Raw genomic sequence first — 5,231 nt, 5'->3', positions numbered from 1 at the left:
TATACACAAAGTCCCCTCAAATTGTGTAGTAGTTAGAAGAATAAGGATAAGAGACAGTATGCCGAAATGAAATCTGATGGCTAATAAATATATTAAAAATGCTCAATTTCACTAGGAGTCTAGAAAATGCAAAGAATAAAAACAAAATAACAACAATGAAGGCCATCTTTTTACTGACCAATGGGAAAAATTCAGAATTGATAACATCTAGTATTGGCAGAGGTTGTCTTATACTAATTGTGAAAATGTGAGTTGACATTTTTAGAAGGTGACTTAGCATATTTATCAAAATTAAAAAGTGAATAAGCTTTGATCCAGCAATTCTATGTCTGCAATTCTGTCCATAGAGATTAGATGATCTATACCTAAAGATGAATGTTCATGAATATGTTCCAAAAGCTCGTAACCTCCAACTTCTTCAATTGAGAAAGCTGGACAAACCATAGTAAAAACCATACCAGAGGATCTATGGAGTATGTTGTAGCCATTAAAAATAATAAATTTAATAAATATGTGATGACATGAAAATATACTCACTGCTTATTTTTATGTTAAAATGAAGGCTACCAAATAATTTGTATAGTACAATTTTAATGGTTCATTATATTGTGGGTACATTTGCAGATGAGCATAAAAATATGGAACTACATATGTCAAATGACTAACATTAATGTCAAAGAGCCGGGATAGAAGAACTGCAGATTGGAAAGAGAAGAAAAAGCCAATATTTGAATTGCTGCATCATTACTTTGATAACTTAAAAACTTAGGCATATGTTGTATGTGATATAGTGTCATTGTTCACTGTTGCTTTCTCCATCTAAATTTTTACATGAGGGTAAATTTGTGTGTCGACTAAGAATTTTCTAGATAGTGGATACAAAACAATATAGTAATGTGACACTTAACAACAGGAATACATGCTGAGAAATGTACCATTAGGTGATTTTATCATTATATGACTCTTATACAGATGCTACAGGCTATATGATTAAGACTATTGCTCCCATTCTTTCAGGATTTCCCAACTTCTAATTAAAAATTATGATCAATTTTCTTTGTATGAGTTATTTTGTCATGGCACTAGAAGATTGTGATTCTATTTATAACCTACACATTGGCATTGTTTATCAGAAACTGTGAAGTGAGAAGGACTCAGGTATGTTGGTCAAAGTGTACAAAGCTTCACTTTGACAGTTAATATACATGGTAACTATTTGAGATGGTGGATATGTTAATTATCTTATTTCAATCATTCCATTTTTGTATATACATGTCATAGCTTCACTTAACATTACACAAATATATGTGATTATAATTTGTTGATAACAAATAAAATCAGTAGAGCTTTTAAAGTTAAAAAAAGACTATTGCTCCCAGGACCATGATAAACAAAACAAAATGAAATTAAATCAAGCACAAGAGAAAATTATCTAATAAATAGATAAGGTAAACACAAAATGTATAAGGCTGTTGCTGGTATAGCATGTTTCACAGTAACTTTTTTTCTAAATAGAATACCTTCCACAATAATGATAAAAAGCCTATTAAATAGTCATTTATTGTCAACATCAAGTATTATGCACTATTCATGATCAGATGTGCTATACTTTTACATGACACAGAATCAGCCCACACACGAGTAACACATTATGCTACAGTGTTATGACTATGACATCACTAGGTCATAGGAATTTTTCAGCCTCATTAAAATCTTGTGGGACTATCTTGGTGTAAGTGGCTTGTCCTTGACTAAAACATCCTTATGCAGCTCATGACTACATTTTTGGATGTGATTTATAAGGATCATACTGGAAAATAATAGCAGTTTAATCAGAAGACTGAGTCAACAGGGTACACTATCACCCATGTAGCAGGCATCATTTAACATTTTGAGGGCTCAAATAGAACACAATTGTGAAAGAAAAGTGAATTCATCCTCCCTTCTTGAACTAGATCATATCCAACTTCTCCTATCCTTGGACATCAGTACTTATAGTTTTCAGACTTCCAGATCAAACTGGAACTTAGAACTTGATTCCCACACTTTTGGGGCTTCAGGGATGCACTAGAACACCACTACCAGCTTTCCTGGCTTCCAGCTTGCAGATGGTAGAGCATGGAACTTCTCAGCCTCCACAATTATGTGAATCAATCCCACAAAATAAATTTTTTATAATGGCTCTGTTTCTTTAGAGAACCCTGAATCATAAGCTTCACCTACTCCTTTGGCCTACACATGTTCCTACCACTGTCAATTCATAGATAAACCAGGTCACTCATAGATAAACTGATAGTTCCAGGACTTAATGTGATAAAAATATTTTGATTACTAAAGCACTGCCCATGTAACCTAACAGAAGTTTCCTAATAATTAAGAGTTAAAATAAAGTTCCAACCAAATCTTCCCTGTAAGTATTTAATAAATGGGAGTAGATATAACCCAGACTTCTGGTATTTTAGCTCTGAGAAATTACAAAAAACAATCTGTGATTGGAGTGTTTAATTCATTACAAAAATGTAGGTCTGGAGGAAAGGTATCTCAAATCAGCTCAGTTATTTACCAAATTATTCTTTGAAAGTATATCCATTGACATGTGAGTATTTTTATACATAAAGTTTTTACTTTCCCAAGTGTGGGCAAAAGTTTTGAAATTTTAAGCACTTTTGTAATGATAAAAAATTATTAACATTTATTGAAAGTTTACTTTGTGTCATATACTTGCTAAGCTATTCATATGAATATCTCATTTTATTATCACAATTCCGTTTGGCATATATTATTATATGCTCTATTTTATAAGTGAAGAAGCTGAGGTTAAAGACTCTAAAAAGAAACTATAAAATGGTACCCAATCAGATGCCAAAATCCCCACCTTCTTAGGGTACATATGTTTGATTCAAGGACAATGAACCATGTATTAATCAAAGAGTAGTTTTTTACTTCATTATCTAAATTCTAGGGGAAAGGACTGTGACAAATGAGCAGGTAAACACCATTTGTAAATGGAAACCTTAATAGTTCCAAAGGACACGGAGAATATGAAGCATCAACAAATCTTTGATCTGAACAGCACTTTGCCTCTAGAAGGAAACCAGCAGTAGACACATTTAGAGGTAATGAGCAGTGATAGGAGACATTACCCCAAGTCCTACAGCAATAGAATGAGGGAAAAAATAGCCAGTATCACATGATCCCTAAGAAAACCAATAGAAGGTTTGTATTGTAGTTGACATAAAGACAAGATCTTCCTTTGGATGGGTTAAATGTCAAGAAATGTTTTATTGTAACTGTTATATTTACACGATTTTCTTTTCCTAATGTAAGCCCATGAAAAGAGACTTTGTATTCTTAAAAAAAAAAAAGATTTATTTGAAAGGCAGATTTACAGAGAGAGGAGAGACAGAGAGAGACAGAGACACAGAGGGAGGGAGAGAGGGAGAGAGGGAGGAAGAGAAAGTGAGAGAGAGAGATCCTCTATCCACTGGTTTACTCCCCCGATGGCCACAACAGCCAGGCCTGGGCTAGGTCGAAGTCAGAAGCCAGTAGCTTCATCTAGTCTCACATATGGGTGGCAGGGGCCCAAGTGCTTGGGCCATCTTCCGCTACTTTCCCGAGGGAGCTGGATCAGAAATGGAGCAGCCAAACAGTGCCCTTGTGGGATGCTAGCATTGCAGGCAGTGGCTTAACACACTAAGCCACAATGCTGGCCCCATGCTTACCCTGTTTTTAAAGTAATCATTGAGGCCAGCATTCTGGTATAGTGGGGTAAAGCCACTGCCTGCAACACTACCACCTCTTATGGGCACGGGTTCAGCCGCTCCTCTTCCTATCCAGCTCTCAGCTAATAGCCTGGGATAAGCAGAAGATGGCCCAAGTACCCAATGTGGTAGACCCCATAAAGCTCCTGGCCACTATCTTTGGCCTGGCCTACCCCTGCCCACTGTGGCCCTCTGGCCTTCTGGGGAATGAACCAGCAGATTGAAGAGTTCCTCTTTCTCTCTCTCTCTCCTTCCCCCCCTCCCTCGCTCAATCCCTCCCTCTCTCTCTCCCTCCCTCCCCCTCTCTCTGTTATTCTTTCAAATAAATCTATAAAAATTCTTAAAAATCAAATAACCAGCACCATTCCTGAAATTTCCCTAGATCTGAACTGGACTTTCACAAACAGAGTAGCTCAGAAGACTCTCCTCACTTAGTTCTTTTTGTGGGTAATATCGTTAAGGAGAGAAGTTTGTTCTGTTTAGATTGTGAAGGTCAAATGTGGCAGTGAGTTGCTTTAGGTTAGAACACAGCCACAGACAAGAAGAACTCCAAAAACTTACAGAGAGAATCTTGGGACAACACAATGTAAGCAGCTTGTATGCAATTATCTTTACAGATATACAGAGCTAAGTGCCTTATGGAAATTTATGATTGACTTCATAGCTTTCCGTTGCCTGTGCAAGTTCTCTAATGAAATTACTTCAATCAAGAAAAGTCAAGCTAAGAAGTATTGCGATGTGGCATCAGAGAAATAAAAAAGATTGAAAAGAGATTTGTTGTAATGATGTTTCTGTAACAGTCTAGGGCTCACTAGAAAACAGAGGTCACAGTCAAATACAGAAACATGGAAGGAGTTTAACAGAACAGCTACTTACAGACATGTGGGCAGGGTATAGGGAAACCACAGAGTCTCAGAGCCAGAAATTCCAGTTACCACTCCTAAGCAGGAGAGGGGAAGCAGTTGTTAACTAATTCAGATCTGTATGGAAAAGATCACCTTAAAGGAGCTGTGATCTTTAGTTGAGGGACATATTCAACCAGTTAAGAATACACAAGAGAAGACTAGGATTCTTCTTGACTATGACCTTCTGTGGGTACCTCCCTATTGGCCAAATCCAACTGACAGACAGAGAAAGGGATACCATTAATGCACTGCCAAAAGGTCAGTTTGCTTGGCACAGAGTACAGTTGAGAGTGAGAGTGAGAGTAACAATGGAGGGACAAAGGTAAGACACTCATTGCAACATCTGTCTTAAAACTCAATGGCTAGGGTCGGCGCCGTGGCTCAGTAGGCTAATCCTCCGCCTTGCAGTGCCAGCACACCGGGTTCTAGTCCTGGTCGGGGCGCCGGATTCTGTCCCGGTTGCCCCTCTTCCAGGCCAGCTCTCTGCTGTGGCCAGGGAGTACAGTGGAGGATGGCCCAAGTGCTTATGCCCTGCACCCCATGTGAGACCAGGATAAGTACCTGG

Source organism: Oryctolagus cuniculus, chromosome 5 (genome assembly GCF_051225735.1).
Source record: "Oryctolagus cuniculus isolate XC-2025 breed Fujian yellow rabbit chromosome 5, ASM5122573v1, whole genome shotgun sequence".
Taxonomy (NCBI): Eukaryota; Metazoa; Chordata; class Mammalia; order Lagomorpha; family Leporidae; genus Oryctolagus; species Oryctolagus cuniculus.
The sequence above is the reverse complement of the archived record's forward strand: the minus strand, read 5'-3'. Positions refer to the sequence as shown.